Source organism: Prionailurus viverrinus, chromosome A3 (assembly GCF_022837055.1).
Source record: "Prionailurus viverrinus isolate Anna chromosome A3, UM_Priviv_1.0, whole genome shotgun sequence".
NCBI classification, from domain to species: Eukaryota; Metazoa; Chordata; class Mammalia; order Carnivora; family Felidae; genus Prionailurus; species Prionailurus viverrinus.
This window is the reverse complement of record NC_062563.1, coordinates 118,100,910-118,126,305: the sequence shown is the minus strand read 5'-3', so window position 1 is coordinate 118,126,305 and position 25,396 is coordinate 118,100,910. Positions and strand designations below refer to the sequence as shown.

Below are 25,396 nucleotides of genomic sequence, written 5' to 3'. Positions count from 1 at the left end.
AACATGGAATTCATAATCACACATCCGTCCTCACACTTGGGTTGGAATTTATACTACCCGAGTGATCCAGGAGTCCCCAGTCTGAAAAATTAACCCCCCAAAAAGTAGTCCCAGGCTGGTGCCCAAGGAAACACTCGGCACAGAGACACAAGCATGAGCCAGGCCCTGAATTCCCACTGAAAGCGTAATAAAAAGCTAAAAATTTTAAGTATGTGAGAGTAGCTACTTGTACCTAGTACAAGTGTGTATACATCGGATATGTGGCATCTTCTATGGGAAAATGGCCAGTCTAGTTAGGACGACACCCATTGCCACACCATGAATGAAACCACCAAATTCTGACAATGCTGTGCTCCACAGTGCTCTCCACAGAGGGTTCTGAATTCAAAAGAGTAGTGTGGATTAAACTTGGTCAAAAGCCTTCATAAAGAGCATGGAACTTTGAGCTCTGAAGGATGGCGTGAGAACTTGGTTAGAGGCCGGGGGAAAAAATGGTGGCGTTGAGACGAGGCAAACTCCATCAAAGTGGAGAGACAAATGAGCGTGGTGTGCACGGCGGGCAACAAGCAAGCCAGAAAAACGAGGACGGAGGAGGTTCGGGGGGCACCCTGGAAAGGACAAGGAGTTTGTAATGACTAGACTTGTAACGGTTGCACTATCAGGCTGCATGGGATTTGGGAATGTAAATGTTACCGGCAAAAGAATAGCGCAAAGAAAATAATACCAATAAAAGCTGACAGGGTGTTCACACTATGAGGGACACCATGGCACAGGGGAATTAAACTGCAAATCCCTATTCTCCTCTTTTCACAGAGGGGGAAACCCAGACTCAGAGAAGAGGTGGCTGGCCCAGAGTTATACTCACATTACAGGATGGACATTCATCAAAATGAATACTGGTGTCCAGGGTGGGGGAATAACCTGAAAATACAAAACATGTGATTCTAGAAGTGAAGTAGGCCAAATTGTAAACGAATGTGTCATAAAATAAAAATCTAGAAAGGGGGCATATTATCTTACCGAGGCTGTGATGACACCATGAGTTTCTCTGCTTCCAATTGGTCTGAAGGAGTCCACCATCTCTAGTTTAAAAAAAAAAAAATCTATCATTTTAAAAACTACAGGGACTGGGGCGCCTGGGTGGCGCAGTCGGTTAAGCGTCCGACTTCAGCCAGGTCACGATCTCGCGGTCCGTGGGTTCGAGCCCCGCGTCGGGCTCTGGGCTAATGGCTCAGAGCCTGGAGCCTGTTTCCGATTCTGTGTCTCCCTCTCTCTCTACCCCTCCCCTGTTCATGCTCTGTCTCTCTCTGTCCCAAAAATAAATAAAACGTTGGAAAAAAAAAAAAATTTAAAAACTACAGGGACTAAGATTTATTTTGCTAGAGCACGTGTGGAGTTCTAGCAGTGAGCAAATCTTTTAATTAAAAAAAAACAAAAACAAAAAATGAAGACAATGGCTCTGAGAATTTGTAGACACAAATGGAGATTTTACATAACAGCAGTATTGAAGACAGACCATAAATATGTCTAGAAAGATTAAAGGCAAAGGAATTTAAAACATGAAACTAGAATAAGTCATTATTTCTTTTAAAAAGGCAGAAACTGGAGTGCCTGGGTGGCTCAGTTGGTTAAGCATCCAACTTTAGCTCAGGTCATGTTCTCACGGTTCATGGGTTCGAGCCCCACGTCAGGGTCTGTGCTGACAGCTCAGAGCCTGGAGCCTGCTTCAGATTGTGTCTCCCCCTTGCTTTCTGCCCCTCCCCTGCTTGCGCTCTCTCCTTCTCGCTCTCAAAAATAAACATTAAAAAAAACTTTAAGGCAGAAACTAAGAACCAAATAGAATTCCTAGAAATAGAATATATTGTTATTAAAGAAAAATAAACTTCAGAAGTGTTCAAAAACAGATCACTTCTTGAAACAACATTTTTGCATATTTACTGTGTCCTAGGCACTGTTTTTAGCAGTCCATCATTAATTCTCACAACAGCCCAATGAGGTAGACACAGCTATTATCCCAACCTTACAGAGATAACTAAAGCAGATTCTATGTTTATTCAGTCTCTTTATAAGAATGAAATGACATTTAACACAATAGTTTAAAAAAATAGGTATTCAATAATTAACTCCCTTCCCATATCAGTATTAGTTCTAGTACATTATTCAAGGGGCTTTATAAAACAACCATAGTAATGAAAATATATTTGGTCCCTTACAAAACACTTCATCTCCTCTGATCCTCACTACAGACGTGGAAGCAAAGTACAGTATCGTTAAGAAAAAATAACCCAAACTTGGAGAGAAGACAGAAGAGGGACCATTTGTCCTGTCAATTTAACAAGTTTAACAAGCTCATCTAAGAAATACTTAGTTATCTAGAATATACCTGCATTTGACTTTGCTACACTGTTTGATTAGAGCCCAGACACTGAGAAGTTCTGTTGACTGTTGGATTTCTGACTGATTAAAAAAAAAGAAAAAAAAAAGTCACCTAAGGTTACAGTTTTATCACTCTATAGGACATTAACCAGTTTTACATCTATTAGCAACATCATTTCAACATTTCTGTGACCAACAATGTAAATTTCCATTGCCCAAATTCTCCCTTGAACCAGACTTAACTATCCAAAAGATTCCTTCATCAATTACTGAGTTAAACTCTTTGGCAGGCGTTCATCCTATATTTGCCTGAAAATCATGTTTTTAACTTTTTAAACATTAAACAAGAATGACTTTGGGGACGTCTGGTGGCTCAGTCAATGAAGCATCCAACTTCAGCTCAGGGGGTCTGGTTCATGGATTCGAGCCCTGCGTCAGGCTCTGTGCTGACAGCTCAGAGCCTGGAGCCTGTTTCGGATTCTGTGTCTCCTTCTCTCCCTGCTCATGATCTCTCAAAGATAAACATTTAAAAAAAAAGTTTTTTAAAGAACGACTTTTAAAATAAAGAGAAAACATTTTTTAAAATTAGATATATAGAACCTAAGGATATCCTAGAAAAACCTAGTAAGATTGAACAAGAGGAAATGGACAAGCCAGTAATTCCATCTCTAGGAGACAGTTCCCAAAAAAAATTTGCAAATGCATCCCTCCAGGGAGATATGTGCAAGAACACACACAGCAATGTTTCATAAGGACAATAAAACCAGAAACATGGAGATCAATGCCCATCAATGGCAGATTAGGAAAATAGCTCATGGTATATTAATAACCTGGAGCATTTATGCATCAGTGAAAAATCAATCACGACAGCTGCATTCATCAACTTGGGTGAGTCTTACATATAACGTAGAAAGTTTTACAAAGAATGCATGTGACAGGATTCCATTTAAAAGTGGAGATAGGTAGCAAATGTGGTAAAGGAATTCAAAGTAACGAGACCATAAAAGTCAGTAAAATAGCTACCTTTGAAAGGAGGGGGATGGTGATGAGGAGGGACCCATGGAAGGCTTCTGAGACATAAGAATTGCTATTTCTTAGCATGAGCTTGCTTGATAATTATTCTTTAAACTGAATTGACATGGATTTCAGGCTTTTTCTATGTATATTTCATCATTTTTAAGTTAAAAAAAAATGGAAGAACTAAATTAAGTTGCCTATTTATTCGGTGACCAGTGGGAGGGAGCCGTTTTAGGCTCTCAAGCCTGAGGATATGCCCAGGAAAACCTTGGTTTTCCCAGCCAACATGGAAAGGCTGTTCCAAGGGGCCATATACGAAACTTTGATGAGTATTCCTTACAAAGTCACCACAGCGAAGGAAACAGAAGTCAAAGTTGACGTGAGCAGGGAAAAAGGAGCCTGCATCAGGGCAGGCCCTGAATCCAGCTGGCCACAGAAGCAGCCTCCGGCCCTAGAACCAGTAGCCGGTTTAAGGCCAGTTTCCCGGCAACAAGGCACTCACGTGTAGCAGCAAGAGCTCACTGGGCTTCCGCAGAAGGAGGCCACTTAAGGGCATGCATCCTGTACCTCTGTGCAATGTCCAGAAGACTTGTCACTACAAGCTTGTCCCACCACTCTGGCAGCTGGCCCTGTCACATACCAACAGCCAAGGGGGTGTATGTCCCCCTGGAGAGGCCCTGAGCTCACCCTTCTGGGGCCCTGGCTCACTATCCAGCAACAAGCAAGCTCCCCTCAGGTGCTCATGCATGGTCCTGAGGGGAGTTGGGGCAGGCACAGGAAAGAAAGGGAGGAGAGGAGAGAACAGAGGCTTCCCCTAAATACATTCCTCATGGACAGTGCTTCAGTCATTTGAATTTCATTCTTTATGACCAATGAAAGTCTCAAGCACAGTCTGGCTCAGTGATTGAAGAATCCACCCCAAGCAGGGAGTAGAAGAGCTGGAGATCAGACAGGAACAAGAGAGGATCTAATCCTGGATTATTAAGAATGACCCTATTTCTTCAACTGTAATCAAACAGTGATAATGTCTACTTTAAAAGGCTGTTTGCTGGGGCGCCTGGGTGGCTCAGTCGGCTGAGTGTCTGACTTCGGCTCAGGTCATGATCTCACGGTTCCTGGGTTCGAGCCCCGTGCTGGGCTCTGTACTGACAGCTCAGAGCCTGGAGCCTGCTTCGGATTGTGGGTCTCCCCCCGACCTCTCTCTCCCTGCCCCTCCCCCCCCTTGTGCTCACTCTTTCAAAAATAAACATTTAAAAAAATTGTAAACAAATAAATAAAAGGCTGCTTGTGGATCCTATGGAAACCCTTAGGAGAAAAGGGTCTGGCAGAGGAGGTCTTGATAAACAGAAGCTATAATAATTCTCCTCTCCTGTGTACAGGCTGGGCTGAAAGAAGGTCCATGAGTCCTCCGATCCCCACCCTCTGTACCGCATCGCCTACCCTGGGTCGCCGGATGTTCTCAGCCTAAGCCTGAAACAAAACGGCCTTCAGCCTCGAGCTGGTACCCAAGGGGGGACCCTCCCTGAGGTGGACGAACAGAGCCTGGAGCCCTGGGTCCTACACTCAGAGGTGAGCAAGGCAGCCTCTGGTCATGCCTCTGCCAGCAACTTTCTAAGCATTGCTAAGTTCAGTTTTAACTTGTCTAGCTTTACTGATTATTCCAGAAGGCCTAGAAGCGAGGCTGATGGTGCGGTCTCCTTTCAAGAGCTACCATCTTGGGTTGGCCCTAAATTTGGGGAACACCCTAGGATACAGGATACAACAGGAGCAGGCTCTCACTACCTGTTCCCAAGTCACCCGAGAGGCAGCTGCTATCTGCCCACTGGGTCGTATCACAGAGTCCCCCTAGCAAAATCTGGTTTCAGGTTAAGTTTATTTCTAATCTTGATCTCAAGGGTTAAAACGGCCCTGTAGTCCACAGCAGCAGCTGGAACAAATCCCTCAGGCCAGCCCTCCCCAGGACTCCCCCATCCTGGCCTAGATCCATTACTGGCTACATATTTCACAGCGCCCAGAGCAAACTCAAAATCCGAGGTCCCTTGCTAAAAATTTAAGAATTTTAAGATTGTGGTGACGGGTCACACGCCCACAAAGCTGTCCCTGCCCCAAGACCATTTGGTGCTTTGTGCTCTCAAAAGCTGGAGTGACAAACCATCACCGCACCCCTGCCCCGTCGGTGGGGAGAGGAGAGGAGGCAGCCAAGGGGTGTCAACCTCCCAGAGAGGAAGGTGCCCAGGGCCCTGCAGCAGAGCCCAAGAGGCCCTGCCCAAAGGGCAGCTTGTTTTTTTCCACTTGCTAGAAAAATAGCTCAGAGCAGATCTCCTGTGACCAGCAGATCGATGATAACATCATTATATATGGAGGCTCCATTTTGACCTTTTTTCCAGTTCTATTTTTGTAAGTCATTTTACACAGCAGGGGACTTATTCAGGATCTCTTTGGGTCTGAAATCCCCTGGGGAGATGCAAGAACATAAGCAGTATCCTGAAGTTTCCCCAGGGCAGTCCTCCTTCCAGAAGGCCACTCAGGCACCTGTGAAACCGGCCCCAGGCTGGCTCTGTATCTTCTAAGGCTGTTGTGAGAGTTCCTGCAGGTGCTGGGTGCCAAGCACAGAGCCTCCCCTGGCGCTGAGTGACAATAAATGTAGCTACTTATTGTGCATACGAAGCTGTTTTCATATTTCATTTGATTGCTTTTGTTGCTCTGCAAAACGCTTATTTATTTTTTCCAATTCCACCCCCCACCCCCACCCCGAGTTGATACTTCTACTAATTCTAGGACAGAAACACTGTTACCAATACATGTCAGCCTATGGAACTGAGCCTCATTCTCCTGCGTCCTGGAAGATACAGGTCACCTCCAAAGATCTTACAGCTGCCGTAGCATGGTCACACTTGGATTATGCACCTGCAAAAAATGTTAGCACATGTACCCCAATATACAGATACTTATTTATAAATTATATGTTTAACTGTACTCCTATACCCATCTTAAGACACTCACAAAAATAGAAACCTTTAAAAGGGAAAGATGAAATATACATTTTGCTCTTGCAAAACTAATATTTGGGGGAGAGCATTTTGATTGAATAGGTTTCACTACCTTTTAAAATCTAGATCTAAAGGTGTGTAAGGTAACTATTCATAGGTCTGGCTTGGAATTAATTTTATTACTCAACTAGATTTCAAAGGCTGTTATAGCTTTAAAAAAAAAATTCTGGCAAAGAGGGGTAGCTCCAAACCAAAGATGTACCTTGTTAGTTGTACTAAATAATTCCTGATTCTCAGTCATACAAAGATTTCTGTTGAAATGTCACTAATAAAATGTCTTTCTCCTGAGGTCAATCTTTTTTATTTTTTTTAGCAACTTCTAAGATGTGCCATTTTTCTTTTTATTGTTTTAATATGAAACTTATTGTCAAATTGGTTTCCATACAACACCCAGTGCTCATCCCAACAGGTGCCCTCCTCAATGCCCATCACTCACTTTCTCCTCCCTCCCACCCCACCCCCCATCAACCCTCAGTTTATTAACAGTCTTTTATAGTTTGGCTCCCTCCCTCTCTGACTTTTTTTTTTTCCCTTCCCCTCCCCCATGGTCTCCTGTTAAGTTTCTCAGGATCCACATAACAGTGAAAATACATGGTACCTGTCTTTCTCTGTATGGCTTATTTCACTTAGCATAACACTCTCCAGTTCCATCCACGTTGCTACAAAGGGCCATATTTCATTCTTTCTCATTGCCACATAGTACTCCAGTGTGTATATAAACCATAATTTCTTTATCCATTTGTCAGTTGATGGACATTTAGGCTCTTTCCACAATTTGGCTATTGTTGAGAGTGCTGCTATAAACATTGGGGTACAAGTGCCCCTATGCATCAGTACTCCTGTATCCTTTGGGTAAATTCCTAGCAGTGCTACTGCTGGGTCCTAGGGTAGGTCTATTTTTAATTTCTTGAGGAACCTCCACACTGTTTTCCAGAGTGGCTGCATCAGTTTGCATTCCCACCAACAGTGCAAGAGGGTTCCCGTTTCTCCCTAAGATGTGCCATTCTTCACAAATGGGTTCAAGCCACACTGATACTCTTCATTTTGAAATTTCAAAGACAGGTTTAAAAAGTTTACTTACGAGTTTTTGTTTAATTCACAAAGATACAGATTTTATAGGCGCTCATCATGATCAGCTACAGAATCACATACCAGTAACATTTCCAAACATCGGTTTCAAAAATCAACACTCGTCGCCACCTTTGTTTTTATGAAGCACCTTTAGCACAGCACCCTCCACAAATGACTTTCAAAAAGCAGTCACTTCCCCTCCTTTTCCATGAGGTGAGTTTTTTTTTTCCTAAAATATTTGCTAGGTGACATATTACTGACAACCAGTTGTCATCATACAAAAGGTCAGCAAGTTTGAAATAGTTGCCTATTAGTATAAAAAAAAAAAGCAAGCATAATTCATCTTCAAGTTTGACAGCTTTTAAAAGCATGTTGCCAAAAATCCTTTCATCGTGACTCCCCATCTCCTTACAGAATGTGAGGAGGATTCTATCGTACTTTAAGATCCTGTTTTTGTAACAGTTATCACACTGATGATGTTATCTCACTCTGGGCACTCCTTGGCTTTGCTGCACAAACTCCCCAATAAAGAATATGGTAAAAGAATGTCAACAACAGTGCTGTATTTGTATTCTTACCCAGGAATCTTTATTCTAGTCGAAGCAGGAACTATTAGTGGGGACACTTACTTCTACGGTTTTTCCAAAGCATTGTTTTATTAAAGAAGTAGTTTTCTGTTGAGAATGTATCTTCAGGGATACATTTTTTTTAATGGTGTACATGCATCCCAGCTGTACGGATAGCTCATAACTGAAACAGTCCAATAAATACCATAGGCTAAGACATGTTGAGTTGTTTTTAATCTGTGTTTTATCCAGATGCCCAACGCTTCATAATTTGTTCTAACACCTGGCAATGTTTTCTCTGCACCTTCCAACAGTGTATGCAGACAAGTACCTATTCCTTTTGTGCTGTGTGGTTTCCTTGTTTTATTTTAGTCGTTATGGCATGTGGCTCTTTGCCTCTGCTGGTAAGAAAACTGAAGAAGGAAAAAAAAAATACCTCTAAACATTTATCATTACGTTTAGTGAATTTTGAGGGATTGAATTCAGGACCCAGGATTTCAAACCTTGCTTTTAAGAAGTGTAGTGGTTTGGGGACCTGTACCAAATGCCTAGTTTCTAAATATCTTGCTAATCCATATGGCTCGATCATCAGCCTACATTTCAACGTGTCGTATGCACTCAGGGATGGGTGTATTATTACCAGCGAGGGGTGTATATAAATCCATATCCAATCCAGACTTCTTGATAATTTCAACGTTTTGTCATCTTGTCCAGTCTGGTGAGATCATTTGCATTTCATAACACGCTATGGAGAGCCCTCACTGCCAAGGGCCATCAGCCCTTACCAATGTTCTTGTTGCTTTAACTTGCCTGACAGCTTGTGGTCAGACTTCAGTTCTTATTCTATTACTTGCTAACTGTCTGACCTGGGAGGACAATCATCAGAGCACTTTCAACCCCTCTGTGCTCAGTCCACCTGCCACTGCTCATACAGTAGGTCTCATGTGACACTTGAGAACACTGGGATCAATCCACAAATATTAGGAAGGCTGATAGCTTATGTTAAAATGCATGTAAGTAGAAATTTTAATATTTTCATCCCCCATCCTAATGGATCATCCTACATACTTCACTTTGGGGATAGTCCTCAAGTGAAACATATTGTGTCCCAGGGAACAATTTATCAGAGAACAACAGTTATCACTACCATCCGTTCCTCAAATATTCTTGTAAACCCACGTGCTTTCCCAAGGGAGAGAGAACGGTCTGAAGTTAAAGCTGGTCTCGAGACTCCTGCTTAATGGGAGACGACCATGGAGGGGCCCATGGGACAGGGATTGTTGTCTGTCCTGGGTAGTGGGCATGCACAGTGAGAACTACGGAGCCAGACAGAGAAGACAATACATAAATAAATGTAGCGAGTGCTGTAATAAAGGGGCACGTGTGGACCCATGGGAAACCAAATAAGGAGAAATTCAGGAGGACTTCATACTAGAAGTGGTGGGACCTTTGAGCAAGCTTTGAAAGAAGGGTGAAATTTCAGTGGGAGGGAGGAAGCAGTAGGAACAGAGTTGCAGGATAAATGGCGAAATGTTTGGGGAACATGAAGATATCCAGAGCTGATCAGAAGGAACGGGAAGTGAAACTGATTTCTCTTAAGGACTTAGAATGTACTCTCCTACATTAACATTGTACAGTGTTGTCTTGAAAGAGAGGGGGAGTTTTTATTATCATTATTATTTCCTTGGTAAGAAATGATGTCTCCTAGTGTTTCTTCCATAGGGCTCCAGTCTGGAAATGGTGAAAAAACTTGGAAGTGCCATGTTAAGGAGTTGGACTTCATCCAAGAGGCATTTGACAATAGCTTATAGGTGGTAGGGAATGATTGTTTTTAAGCAGAGGTGAGACATGATTAGATACCTTCCACGGCATTCCTGAGGATACGCTCAATTAGAGTCCAAGTTCCACTAACATCAGAATCACCTGGAAAATGCAAATTACTGGGCCCCACTGTAGATCTTCATAATCAGAATTTCTAGAGCTGCATCCAGACAGCTATTTGCATTTCAACAGACTCTACAGCCAAATTTTTTTCCTGTATTATCATCCCACTGCCTCACCCACACCCCAAATAATTCAGGCACATATGAAAAATTAAGATCAAGTGCATTATTGGTTTTCTTACTGTGTGACTGGTTTAGGAGATAGAATGTATCAGCAAGTTACTGTGTTTCTAACTTAGTGTTCCTGATAGTTACCTAAACTATTCTTAGGTTTGTACTTGAGATTCTATGTTCACTCCTTGTCCAGCTTTAAGCCTATTGTGATTAAAACAGTGTAGTTCTTCCCCCATTCCCAAACTTCTATCCTTCTCCTTTAACTCATTCCCAAGTTTCACATACATCATATGGTCAAGGCCAGGTGCTTCACCTTTTAACATTTTGATCTTCACAACATCATCATGAAGAAGGTTTTATTCTTTCTTTTAAGTTTATTTAAGAGAGAGCAAGAAAGCATGGGAGGGGCAGAGGGAGAAGGAAAGAGAGAATCCCAAGCAGGCTCTGCACTGTCAGCACAGAGGCTGATGCAGGACTCGAACTCACAAACTGTGAGATCATGACCTGAACCAAAACCAAGAGTCAGACACTTAACCAACTGAGCCACCCTGGCACCCCTATTATTCTCAGTTTTTAAATGAGATTGGAAGCTAGGCTGTAGAAGATGGGAAAGCTTATCCAAGGTTATGGCATTAGCAAGTAGCAGAACTAGAGTTTGAAATCTGACTTCAAAACCTGTGCTCTTGAAATTAAAAAGACCAACAATCACAAGCATTGGCAAGGATGCGGAAGAACTGGAACCCCCATACACTGCTGATGGGTATGCAGATAGCACAGTCACCCTGGATAACAGTCCGACAGTTTCTCCTAAGGTTAAACGTAGCCTTATCATATGACACAGTAATATATTCCTGCACTTGTCCCCCTAAAACAAAACCTACATCTACACATAGAGTTGTACATAACGCTGATCATGGTTTTGCTTATAGTAGCCCAACACTGGAAGCTACCAAACTGTCCAACGAGATGAATGGGATAAAAGTTACAGTATATCTGTACAACAGAATACTGCTTGGCAATGAGACGGAATGTTCTGAGCCTCACAACAACGCGGATGGATCTCGAAAACGTTAAAGAAGCCAAATATCAAGGAGTACGTACTCTGGTTGCATTATATGAAATTCTAGGAAAGGTAAGAACACATCTATAGTGATAGCAGGTTCCCTGGGCTTGGGCAGGGGTATTAAGTACAAAAGAGCATGAGGGAGAGAATTTGGGGTGATGCGACTGTTTTATATCTTGATTGTGGTGGACTGACATTTGTCAAAACTCATGAAATTGTATGCTGAAAATGGGTTCGTTGTAGCACATGCGTTATACTCAATAGATTAAAAAAACAAGAACAAACCAAGTTGTGCTCTTTCCCTAAACCACCCGGCCTCCGTTTTTCTAACTCTACCCTAAATCGCGCACCCCACCCCCAGGCTGAGTGGCTGGTGTGATGTGTTGTGGCTTCTGCAATAGGGGCCTGGGGGCCTGCACAGCACAGCTGCCCCTATGATCTCACACCAAAACCACACTTGGTCACGCCCAAGCTTATTCCATTATTGGGCTCTCAATGTAGTTTAGCCTGAGCCTTCACCCATCAGGACCTGCCTTTGTGTTCCTGGTTATCTGTGCCCAGGAACTGAAAGGCGGAGTCCCCAGAAACTTCCTCACACTGGGCTGGCAGGGCAGCCCCTCAGAGAGATGTGCTACCTTGTCCCTACCTTGCTCCTCCCCAGCCTCCTGCCAAGAAACCTTTCAGTGAGACCCCAAACCAAAAACAATGACAAAGCTGTTGCCTATGCTAGTCTCCTTCTGCGTACCTCCCAGCCTGGGAAGGGGCCTCTGGAAGGCAGGAGCAGGGTGTATGCTCCATTCTCTAAAACCCAACACTTTCTCAGCCATCCAGAGGCAACTTCAGGAAGCACTTTCCTGACTCCTCCAACTTCTCTGTCACAGGACCACTGTTCCCTTTCCAGCCTCTGAATTTGCTGGTTTCCTTGACTTCCGATGAATATCTTAATTATAATGCATATGATATTGTCTTATTCACTAATTGCTTTGTGTAAGGTCTCTGAGAGGACAGTTGTTGTACTGCTATACTTACAAGGCAATGATACTATATTGATGGACTGATTGATCCCACCTTTACCTCTAGAAAAATACCCCAAATGCCTATGTCTGTCCCCTCTAAAAGGCTATAGCCATACCACAGAAATGCAAAGGATTAGGAGAGACTACTATGAAGAATTACAGGTTTTCTCTGCTATCCAAAAGCAGAGTTCCTATGAAAGCTTTCATAAGCCAAAGTGGCACAAAGCAAAGAAACAATTAGCAATAATTTATATGGAAAAAAATTGAGCATTCCCAGACCACAAAAATAACATTCTTCAGGCTTTTCTAATACCTTAGAATGTATCTTGCTAATAGATGCACAAAATAAGTCAAGATAAAACACAGATGCTCACAAACACAGCTTAAAGCTATGGCAGCTTAATACTGTGATGCTGAGCATAGTTCCTGGGGAAGGAGCTTTGCAGTGCTGCTCTCACTCTCTCACTGCTTGGGTGCATGCGGTCTCTAGGAGATAGATAGATAGATAGATAGATAGATAGATAGATAGATAGATAGATAATGGTTTGCTATAAAACAAACACCTAATGCTATTTTTGTCCTTCACCTTTTTTAGTAAAAGTGAAAATGCTCTTCATATTTCTGTTGGTTAACAAAAAAGTACTAATGTAGGTCTTTCGTGAAAGTGAAATGGCATAACGCAAAGTTTCAAAAAGCAGGGGGACACCTGCATATGCCAACAAAGTGGGCAATCTAGGAAAAATGGATAAATTTCTAGAAACACACCAACCTACCAAGAATCATGAAGAAATAGAAAATCTGAACAGACCAATTACTAGTAAGGGGATTGAATCGGTAATCAAAAACCTCCCAACAAAGAACAGTCCAAGACTAGATGGCTTCACTGGTGAATTCTACCAAATATTTAAAGAATTAATACCAATCCTTTTTTTTTTTTAATTTTTTTTTTCAACGTTTATTTATTTTTGGGACAGAGAGAGACAGAGTATGAACCGGGGAGGGGCAGAGAGAGAGGGAGACACAGAATCGGAAACAGGCTCCAGGCTCTGAGCCATCAGCCCAGAGCCTGACGCGGGGCTCGAACTCACGGACCGCGAGATCGTGACCTGGCTGAAGTCGGACGCTTAACCGACTGCGCCACCCAGGCGCCCCAATACCAATCCTTTTTCAAATGCTTTCAAGAAATGGAAGAGGAGGGGATACCTCCAAACTCATTTTACAAAGCCAGCATCACTCTGATACCAAAGCCAGATAAGCACAATACAAAACAAAAAGTACAGGCCAATGTCTCTGGTGAATGTAGATGCAAAAATCCTTAACCAAGTGTTAGCAAACCAAATTCAACAGTACATTAAAAGAATCACACACCATGATCGAGTGAGATTCATTCCAGAAATGCAAGGATGGTTCAACACCTGCAAACCAGTCAATGACCATGTTAACAATAGGATAAAAATTCATCATCTTTTCATGATAAAAACTCTCAAACTGGGTATAAGAAATCATACATTAAATTAAGGGCCATATATGATAAGCCCACAGGCAACATCATACTCAACCATGAAAAGTTAAAACCTTTTCTTCCAAGGTTAGGAATGAGACAACGATCTTCATTCTCACCACTTTTATTCAAAGTGGAAGTCCTAGACAGAGTAATTAGGCAAGAAAAAGATATAAAAGGCATCCAAATCAGAAAGGAAGAAGTAAAATGGTCTCTATTTGTAGATGATAGGATACTACATATAGAAAATCCCAAAGACTCCACAAAAATAAATAAATAAATAAATAAATAAATAAATAAAAAATAACAACAACAACAAAAAAAAACCACTCCACACTTAGAGTTTCAGGCTAAGAAAAAAATCAGTATACAAAAATCAGTTGTGTTTCTACATGCCAACAACAAACTAGCATAAAGAGAAATTAAGAAAACAATCCCATTTACAATAGAATTAAAAGGAATAAAATACTTAGGAATAAATTTAACCAAGGAAGTGGAAAATCTATACACTGACAACTATGTATCATTGATGAAATTAAAGATGACACAAATAAAAGGAAAGATGTTCTGTGCTCATAGATTGAAAAAAAATACTGTTAAAGTGTTCATACTATGCAAAATGATCTACAGATTTAAAGTAGTGTTTTTCAAAATTCCAGTTGTATTTTTCACAGAAGTAGGAAAAACAATCCTAAAGTTTGCATGGAACCACAAAAGACACTGAATAGCTAAAGCAATCTTGACAAAGAAGAATATGGCTGAAGACATCATGCTTCCTGGCTTCAAACTATATTACAAAGCTATGGTAATCAAAACAGTGTGGTATTGGCTTAAAGACAGATACATGGAGAAATGGAACAGAATAGAGAGCTCAAAAATAAATCCATGTATCTATAGTTTATAAGAACAAAGAATATACAAAGTGGAAAGAATCTCTCTTTAATAAATGGTTTTGGGAATATGGGACAGTCACGTGGAAAAAAAATGAACCTAGACCCCCATGATATGCCATACACAAAAACTAATTCAAAATGGATTAAAGACTTGAAAACCCAAAACCATAATACATGTAGGAGAAAATAGAGCAGGTAAACTCTTTGACATTGGCCTTGGAAGGAGTTTTTGGATTTGACACCAAAAGCAAAGTCAACAAAAGCAAAAACATCAATCTAGAAAGCATGTACATGCAGAGGAAACCATCAACAAAAGGCAACCTATGGAATAGGAGAAAATATTTGCAAACCCCATATCCAGTAAAGGGTTAATATCCAAAATATATAAGGAACCTCCACAACTCAAGAGCAAAACCCCCAAATGACCCAATATAAAAATGAGCAAAGAACCCAAATAGACATTCTTCCTAAGACCTACAAATGGCCAACAGGTACAGGAAAAGGTAGTCAACATCACTAATCATCGAAGACATGCAAATCAAAACCACAATGAGCTATCACCTCCTACCTGTTAAAATGGCTCTGACCAAAAAAGACAAGAGCTAATGAATGCTGGTTAGAACGTGGAGAAGAGAGACCCCTTGCACACGCTGGTAGGAGTGTAAACTGGTTCAGTCACTATGAAAGACAATACGGAGATTCCTCAAGAAATTAAGAATAGAACCACTGTATGACCCAGTAATCCCATTTCTGGGTAGATTTCCAAAGGAAACAAAACCATCATCTCAAAGAGAGATCTACACCTCCCACGTTCAGTGCAGTATTATTTCCGCATCTTGGCTACTGTGAATAACTTAAGTGTTTATTGACAGATTAATGGATCAAGAAAATGGGATACACGCATATATGCACACATAATTGAATATTATTCAGCCCTAAAAAAGGAAGGAAATCCTGTCATTTACAACAATATGGATGGATCTAGATGGCATTATGCTAAGTGAAATCAAAGAAAATCATGGTATTACTTATATGTAGAATCTAAAAGAAAAAGTTTTTTAAAGGTCAAACTCACAAAGTATAAAAGTGATTGCCTGGAGGTAGAGGAAACAGAAGTTGGTAAAAGGGTAAAAATTTTCAGCTAGAAGATGAATAAGGTCTGGGGATTTAATGCATAACATAGTGACTATAGTTGATAACACTGTACTGTGAAACTGAAATTTGCGAAGAGACTAGAACTTAGGTGTTCTTAATAATAAAATATGTGAGGTGATGGATGTGTTAATTAACTCCATGGGGGGAATCCTTTCACAATGTATACATAAAGCAATGTATACATTGTGCACTCTAAATACTTTACAATTTTGTCAGTTATATCCCAATAAATCTGAAAAAAAAATGCTGTAACTATAAACCGACTATTCCCATAGACAGCTTCTCATTTAGTTTTCTATAGATCAAGTAGTTTATGTGTTTTGTGTCTGCAAAATCTCAAAGAGGAGAAATGCGAAATAACTCACCAGGTAGCCTAACATAGGATTTCCCTTGTTTATTTCCTGGAACAATCCAGAATCTTACTGACATAAGCTAAATGTAGTTTTTTGTTCTTTTTGCCCTTTGTCAACTGAGGATATATTTCTAAGTCCTTTTAGCCAGCAGGGACTTAAAAACTCCATGGTGGATCAGAGATTGTCTCAGTTTCAACCCTGACAATGAATTTGAGTCTTTGTGTAATTCACATGCAAGGGGGTAGAGATGGAGAGAAGAGTGAAGATCAGAGCACAAAAGTCCAGGTGATACCAAACTTACAGGGCATTGAGTTACCTGCAGAGGGACACGGTAAGCCCAGGTTTACACTGTGAGTATGAACACTCTCCCAAAGAGAGGAGGGAGCCAGCAAGACAAGCAAGGTTAAGCAGGATATCCCAGATCAAGAGAAGGGTAGCTTATTGGCTGTGTAATCCGGAACAATCCTATATAATCCTTTAACCTTCTTGAGCCTCATTTTCTCAGCTGTAAAATAGAGATTTAAAAAACCCAGTTTTATACCCTAACTCTTGACATGTACTACTATGGAGATGTTTTAACCTTTTCCAGAGTTTCGTGTAAGTGGAGTCATAGAGTAGGCGTTCTTTGAGGTTTGGTTTCTTTAATTTTTTTTTTTTTTTGATCCGTCTATGTTGTGATTCTTTTTCATGGTGTTCTTTTCATTGCTAAGGGGAGTTTCATTATATGGATAGAACAGGATTTATTCCATTCACCTATTGTTGAGCATTTCAGTAGTTTCCACTTTGAGGCCATTGTAAACAAAACTGCTATCAACACTGTGTATAAGTCTTTGTGTATAGGTTTCCTTTTTATTGGGTAAATACCTAGGAATGAGATTGCTAGGTCATATAATAAGGATACATTTAACTTTAGGAGAAACTACCAAGCTTCTTCCCAAACTGATGGTACCATTTTGTATGCCTATCAGCCACGTATGAATGAGGGTTCCATTTTTTCCACACCCTCACCAATACTTGTTATTGTTAGTCTTCTTAATCTGAAGAGCACAGGTTTCAAAGTCAGACCTCAAATTCTAGTCCTGCCACTTGCTAACCCCATAACTTTGGATAAATCATCTGATCTTATGGAGTCTAGTTTCCCCATTTAAAAAACAAGAATATTCCTACAATGGAGTTTTATGTGGAAGGCGGAGATGTGTTCAATTATTTAGCATGCCTAATTATACCCACTCCATATTTATTCATTCTCGATTCTGCAGACCAATATGTCTGAAGTTCTAATATAAGGGCCCTATTAAGATGTCTTTTTATATAAATTACCTGAGATTAGGTGCAGCCTGATGCTCATGGACTCACCACAGTGGTGCCCAAGATCAGGAAGAACCATTAGTTCTGCCTGTGTACCTACTCCCAGGTAGAGAAGGGAGGAGCCTACCCTCCACTACCCTCCTAGTGTCTACAAGCACCTAGAGCTTTCTCTCCAGCACTGGATAATGGGGAAGTTATGGGACTTAGAGTCATTAGCCAATTTTTGAAAACTTCTGAGTCTTTTCTTATGTAAAAGGATACTCTCACCATAGGATGATTGTTGAAGATCAATATGCCATGTAATGAGAGTTTTACTTCCATGGAGAGGTTAAAAAAAGAGAGCATGTATATTCAGATAAGGACCTTCTAAAAACTAATCAAATGGCAAATACAAGTCCCTGTTCTCAACTTCCCTAGCCACATTAGAGGTGATGAGCTTCTGTGGCAATAGGGAGTTGAGAAAGTTCACTACAGAAGGGGCCAACATCCCAGTATCCCTATGTAGTGCAGAAGAGAGGGAAGCAGCACATCAGAGGCCAAGTCAGAAAGGCAGACAAAACATTGAGCCCTGGCAATCCCAATTCAGTAGATCTGAGGTAAGCTCCAAGAATCTCCATGTACCAGGCTTCCCAAGCTGACTGATACACAGGTGTAGGAACTATAGACCAGCAGGTTCTCAAAGTGTGGCCATCTGACCAACAACATCAGCATCACATGTGAACTAAATAGAAATGCCAGTTCTTGGAGAGCGTTATGCTAAGTGAATTAAGTCATACAGAGAAAGACAGATACCATATGTTTTCACTCTTATGTGGGTCCTGAGAAACTTAACAGAAGACCATGGGGGAGGGGAAGAAAAAAAATGTTAGAAAGTGAGGGAGCCAAAACATAGGAGACTCTTAAAAACTGAGAACTGAGGGTTGATGGGGGGGTAGGAGGGACAGAAGGGTGGGTGATGAGTATTGAGGAGGGCACCTGTTGGGATGAGCACTGGGTGTTGTATGGAAACCAATTTGACAATAAGTTTCATATTAAAGAAAAAAACAGAAATGCCAGTTCTCAGGCTCCATCTCAGACCTATTCAATCAGAAATTTTGGAGGTGGGACCTAGCAATTGGTGTTTCTAAAAGCTGTTCAGTTAATTCCGATGAATGTCCAAGTTGGAGAACCACTATAGCAGGCCAGTGACCATTAAGGACCTTCCCAATACCGAAGGGCTGACGCCAGTGGGAGAAACAGGAAGGGAACAGATTCCGGAGAGAAAATCAGAGAGCACTGCCAGGTCCAGGCCAGATGGCCATGGTCACACATGGGATGAAGACTGATCCAAAAGGGACAGTAGCGTCTGGCTGCCCCTACTCCACTCTTTCCCTCTGGTTCCTGTTCATTTGGGTGAATAAGGCGGGCAGCTTCTATCCTGGTGGTCAGAAACAGGTTGAGCTCCCTGGGCTTTGTTGATGCTTTATTTTGAATTTCAGTATAGTTTAGCACATTGGTTGGAACTGGCTACCAAACCCAGTGTACAAGACACCAAACACAAGTCTAAAATGTATTAGGGGGCTCCTGGGTGGCTCAGTCAGTAGACCATTTATTTCAGCTCAGGTCATGAGCTCATGGTCGTGGGATCGAGCCCCAAGTTGGGCTCTATGCTAGACATGGAGCCTGCTTAAGATTCTCTCTCCCTCTCCTTCTCCCTTTCCCTCTGCCCCTCTTCCCTGCTCATGCACACTCTCTCTAAAAAAATAAAATAAAATGTATTAGACTGTGCTAACCAAGCTTTAAAAAGGCATAGGAAAAAAAAAAAAAAAAGGACCAGAAGAAAACATGCCAAGTTAGAGAGGAAAGGGTGGGAAAATTTTAAAATCACAATGCTGTTTTGTCTGGACTCCTAATCCTAACCTCTCCTTCCAGCACACTTATGAGGAGGGAGTTGGGTGAGGGTCCCAATGTGGCAAGCAGGAAGTGTTGCAGGTATGGCCACTGGCCCAACTAAAGGAGGACAGGACAGAGTTTTCCAAACTGTGTCCCAGGAGATGTAACAGGTGTATCGAGGCCAAAAAATAAATAAATAAAAGGAAGGGGCGGTGGTCAAAAATGTCTGGAAAAATTGCTTTCAACAGCTCTCACCTGGAAATTCACATTGCATATTTGTATGCAATTAGCTCACATTGCACATTTGTTAAAGGTGCTGAGAACTCACGTAATAAGGGAACCTGTTTAACTTCATTTGATACGGTATTTCCCATCTTTATTAGGCACAGACCCTTCCTTCTTGGAAGCATCACACGGAAGAGTGTCCTGCAGAATGTCAGCTTGGAAAACAGAGTGCTAGGAGAATTGTCTGACGGGACTTCCTTGCTGTTCACCTCCTGGTTTTCCACTGCAGTCCACCAGCCCGCTTGCCTTTCCCCTATGGATCCAGACCAACCTAAACACTTAATTAAACCTAGTTCCATCTTGAACAGGAAGTCTAAAAGCAGCCTCTGCTTTATGCAACCCTAGTAAGTGTCAGGCTCTATTCTTGGTCTCTTGCCTAGGCACATTTATTTTTCATCCAGACTCTGTTGCCAGACATTTGTCCTTGACATTCTTCCTCCAGAGTTCTGAACCGGGGCTCTTAAAACCCAGACACTAACTAGCCTGACCTGCCTTCTGCCCGGGCTCTTCCAGACTGGAGCCCAGCCTGCTGGGTGGCACGCCCTTGCCTATTGGTCCCCACATCAGCTATCTCTGGGCGTGACCTCGGGTGTCCTGGTTCCCAGTACCCATGCCCTTTCCTCTAGAAGCATTCCTGCTCCTCCCCTGGGTGTTCCATGTTCTGTTCCCACTCAGATGCCAACTCAGCAATCAGAGCACTTGCTTAGTAATTTTCAGATGTTTTTCTCAAGAGTGGGGTGTTTTGGTAATAGGGAATGATCTGCTATTAATAGATCTGCCAGGGCTCAGACTGCGTGTCCCATCTGAACTCTCTGCTGGATGGTGACAGTGTATCCAAGTCAGGTAACCATGGCATGTGCAGGTGACCAAAAGAGCACCAGAAATGGGAGTAATTTGCATTCAGGACCTACATCTGGGACCTTAAACAAGTCCTTGACCTCTTTGAGCCTCTGCTTTCCCATCTATAAAATGAGAATAATACCTGTCCTGCCTACCTTAAAAGGAGGCATGAGGAGGATTGAGATGAAATAAAGTACCACAGGCTCTTTGAAAATGTACATTGCCTTAACAATGCAATGCATTTATCATCAGTATTTTATGACTTAGCGTCTTTCTTCCCACATCAGAGACTCAGGACAGGGGCGGGGTAAGGGTTTGGTTTTTTTTGTTTTTTTTTTTCCTCTTCTTCTTTTTAAAGATATAAATAGCTTTCAAAGGTTGACTCTACAAACTTAAATTATAAAGGGATAGGGACATTGCTGACCACTTCCCCCAGCCACCCCACTGAATTAAGAGTTTAAGTGAAGGGACCCACTCAGCCTGTTGCTTTGGCACAGAAGCACAGCCATAAACCCAATGGGGTGGCCGCTGGACCCAGGAAGATCTGAAGCACCTCTATGGCTGAATTAGCACCGTACCCAGGGTAGGATGAATCTTCACTTCTCCACAGAGCAGGATCTCCCCACCAGAGTAAAAGCCACGGGCCTATTGATGTAACGGAAATCGAAGAGGGATGTGGGACCCATTGGAGGAGACACGGTAACAGTGGGTGACAACAACTGCTCTGGAATCAGAGGACATGGAGTCCCAGCCTTGCCCCTTACTAGGAGGCCTCAGACATAAAACTATTTCTCTAGCCCTTATACTTCTAGCTGGAGAGAATGGTGCCTGCTCCATGGGTTGACAGGGCAGCAGGTAAAAGCCACCAGTGCACAGTGGGAAGGCAAGCTAGAGGTGGGGTCATGGCACTGACGGGGCAGCAGTGGTAGTAAAATGGTGGAGACAGAGGGGATAGGTAGTTGTGAATCCAGCTCAACTGGATTCTGGAAGGGAATAATGGGGTCTGTCCAAAGTCACCAGAAGCCATGACCAAGCTGGAAAGAGAACCATGTATCTCCAAGGATCCAGACCACAGCAAAGACACCTAGCAAAATGGCCCCTGGTGCCCATGGGATCTCAGTGACCACCCTTCTAGAGTCCAGGAAGGCTTTGGTCACCAGGGGCACTCAGTGGAGGCTCAGACCTCTCGGCTATGGGGAGGACGCAGGGTGCCAGCAGGGGGAGGAGCAGAAATGCCTGCTTTCTCTTTCTGGGTGGTCCTGGGTCACTGGACCACAGAGCTCAGTGGGCTGCAGACAAGGCTGGCAACTCGATCCTTTTTGAGTCTCAACCTATAATCTCCCACTTTCTGGTGAAGCAGGCTTTAGCCATTGTAACAACCATCCAGTGAGGCCCATGTGGGAGCCATTACTTCTGACCTCAGGAATGCTAGGTCAGATCAGGAGAGGAGGACTGGCCAGCTCTTAGGAAAAATGAAGAGCTCTGCTGCTCCAAGTGTGGCCCTAGGACCAGTAGCATCTGGGGGCTGGTCAGAAATGCAGACTCCCAGGCCCATCCCACCCCATACCTACTGAGTCAGAGTCGGCATTTGAACAACATATTTGGGGGTATCAGCAGGGCTGGAGGTTTCCTTCTGGAGGCTGCACAGGAAAAAATCCCTTTCCTTGCTTTTTCCAATCTTAAAGGCCACCTAAATTCCTTGGCTCTAGACTCCTTGCTCTACCTTCAAAGACAGCAGCAGAACAGTCAAGAAAATTTAAGAGTGCTAATACAGGGAGGTTCATCTAGACTTACAGTCTTTCAGTCTCTGGTGTTGTCTTTCCCAGTATTAAATATTCATTCCTGTTCATTCAGTAGATATTCTGTAGGCACCTACCTCGTGCCAGGCATTGTGGACTCAGGAGACAATCTGGCACAGTCTAGGTCCTAAAGAGCTTTGGAATAATGTATGTTCCAAAGAAATGGAAGCCAAGGCCATGGTCATAGCCAGTCTTCTGGGGCAGATGCTTCCCTGGCTGCATTCAGAGAGATGACCAGCGCTCCCTTCCCTCGTAGATACCTCTCCCCTTGCTGTTGATGGCGGAGTCCAATGTAGGTGCTGGAAACAGTACCTTGCATACTATAGGGATATACTGTACACACACAGAACTGAATTGCTCAGCTGTGGCTAACTGCCTTGCCTTCCTCTCCTCCCTTCTTTCTCTACAATCATCTTACCCTGAAGAGGTCTCCTTTATTCTTTCCTACCCTTTTTCCCCCCTAGGTCTTCCAAAAATCTCCATGTGCATTTTCCCAGTCTATGTAGCAAAAAGAACTGGGGATTCAACAGCTCTCAACAGTTTGTTTTAAGCTGGAATGACAAACATACATCATACACCCCTGACGCACACCACTTAGAAACGTCTATAGCTTTGTAATGCGATTCTTTCTTTTGAAGACTCTTTGGCTCAAATGCATAGTTGGGGCAAGGCAATCACCCGCCCACAGGCGCCAGGACACTGGGACGCCTCCAGCAGCCCCGCTCCCAAAAGATTAAATGCAGCTGTAATGCTCTGACGTGCCAGGCAGCCCAGCAGCTGGAGGAGGTTTTGAAGGTCCAAGGGACCTCCCCTTTCCTGCTATTAGCAGCAAACACAGCTCAAACTCCAGGGGGGACAGAAGGAGCAAGAATCAAGCAGGGCTATTTGAAGCAGTATAATCCAAACTCACATCCAGGCTAGGAGGCAGGGATTTGAGAAATGCATTCCTACAGAAGAGAATAAACCATTAGGTTGTTCCAACGTGGTGGCGCACAACAGATGGCCTGTCCGAGAGCCTGAGCCCCACACCCCACCCTGGTTCTCCCCGGCCTGCAACCAGAGCGAGGCTCCTTGTCCACTATCAGTGGGTCAGTGTTGTGGACGAGGCTGCGACTCCAACCTCCCCTGTGATCGTGATGGATATTATGTGACACCCTCCCGAGAGCACTGAACCTGATCTCTAGGATGGAATGTCTGGCATAGATTCCGTCTTACTAAAAGGAAAAGAAAGAAAACTGCCTCTGGCTTTCCAAGTAAAAAATAGAGAGACAAACTCCCTCTCCCCAAGTCCTTTGTTTACAACAAAGCAGACGTAGATGAGCTCGTGTGTGTGTGTGTGTGTGTGTGCGTGTGTGTGTGTGTGTGTGTGTTTACTTAAGGCACTTGGGTTTTCAAAATACAGAGGAGCTTGAGGACTCTGGGTGCACGCCAGCTGGGAGTGGGGAGCAGGGAGGAGAAAGGGAGGGAGTTGGCGTTGCTTCAGAAGCTCCGTGAAAAGGTAGATTCTCCACCTCCTTCATCCTCACGACTGCAACGATATTTATGAGGAAGGCATCGCGGGTCCCATTTTCAAGACGGGAAACCCAAGCTCAGCAAGATGAGAAGCAGCTCCCTTGGAACACCCACATTCATACAGCGGAACCAGGATTCAGAGCCTGCTTGGCCGGACTCCGAATGCTTCCCTCTACAACCCGCTGTGTGCAGAAAGCCAACAAATACTCCAGAAACCTCCCCGAGGGAGGGCAAAGATGGAAACAGACAGGTGGAAGGTAGACTTGTAATTAAAGCTTGGAAAATCCATGACGTCCTCAGGAAACTGATAACTCACACCACATTTCCAGGCGGTCCCACCTCCTGAAAGCCCTGACACCTCTCGCCGTCTGGGGCCGTTCCTGGCAGATGCGCCCCTCTCCTCCACCGGCCACGGAGCGGTCCTTCCAGCTACATCTGCTGCGACAGAAACCCACACATCCTCCAGCCTCCTTCAAGCCACCCAGCCACCACCCTGGTTCTTACGTGGCTTTCATTTCTAGGCCTGGAGCCCCTGTCTACCTGGCTGTCCTAGATGTGAAGCCTTGCCCTCGCCCAGCTCCAAACCTGACGGACTGCCAGGTGGCCACCCACCTACCTTTGCTTCTCACCAACACAGAGATTCCCCTTTGTGTGTCCCACACTTGGACCCTGATGAACCTTCATCATTTATTTGCCAAATGTAGTTGCTAAGGTGGACCCAGCAAGTTTTCGGCCACCTCCCTCAGAATCCAGCTCCACAAGTGGGTCGCTCTCCTCCCCTCGGTGCCCACCTCCGCCACAAGGTCTCGGTATGCCGCCCGGTCCAGCTCACCAGAGCCAGAACCATTCGCAGGCGGAGCAGACACCGTTGGTGGGACGGCCGTGAGGACTAAGGCATGACTTAGCACGGATGTGTAAAACGTGTAGCACGGAGCTTTCGCCGCCCGACGGTAAACACAGTTATGGGATTTAATCACAGCACTGGAGCAATTAATGGTTTTTCACCAATAACTTTTAATGAAATGACTTATTGATTTTAGCATGACACATCTAACTGGGGCACCCCAGTCCCTGAACACGTGTCATATTGACGTCCTACTCCTCATCACTGGAATAACAAGCCCTGAGTGGCAGAGATGCAAAACTAAAGCCCGAAAGCCCAGTCAAGCAGACCGTGCCAAGGGAGGTGATGCCCCACTTGGCCACCGCGGGGAGCAGGGGAAAGAGGGGTAATGAGAAGTAATAAGAGGTGCCAGACATTCTGTGAAATATGGAGAACTCAAGCTGCTCACTGACGGGGTTCGCTCAGGCAAGGCAGCGGCCAAGGACACTACCGGGTAACAGGGCAGGAAACAGGAACACTGACAGCCGGGCAGCCCAGAACCTCTGGCCTACGTTCAAGAGCACAAGTGCGAGCTTGTGCATCCGCTCTGGCCCGGCCTGCACATTAGGTGTTGGCATGCCTAACCAGGCCTGGCCGTCCCAACTGGCTGGTCTCCCCTCCTCCCCGGTGGGGCCCCACCAGTTCCTTTACCTGTTGCCCCTCGATGGCCATGGCTCCTTCTTTGGGATAGGCCTTCTCCTCCCAGGAATCAGCATGAAGCGGAAGAGCACCTCCGGGGCCTCTTCAAAGCCGACACCGCAAACAAGCCAGGACATGCC

General features: G+C 43.7%; 1 long non-coding RNA gene across 2 annotated transcripts in view; it reads right to left on the bottom strand.

The window, feature by feature from the left end:
* Nucleotides 1-25,396, bottom strand: part of LOC125162344 (uncharacterized) — a 26,899-nt gene extending 1,503 nt beyond the window's left edge. The window contains exons 1-5 of one of the 2 annotated variants that reach the window (XR_007151001.1): nucleotides 25,269-25,366; nucleotides 6,189-6,300; nucleotides 2,384-2,457; nucleotides 1,021-1,082; nucleotides 866-921 (exon numbers count right to left, since the gene is read on the bottom strand). This is a non-coding gene — a long non-coding RNA (uncharacterized LOC125162344). Of the gene's footprint in view, nucleotides 1-865; nucleotides 922-1,020; nucleotides 1,083-2,383; nucleotides 2,458-6,188; nucleotides 6,301-25,268 lie in introns of both variants that reach the window. The other variant, XR_007151002.1, reaches the window with a different exon arrangement.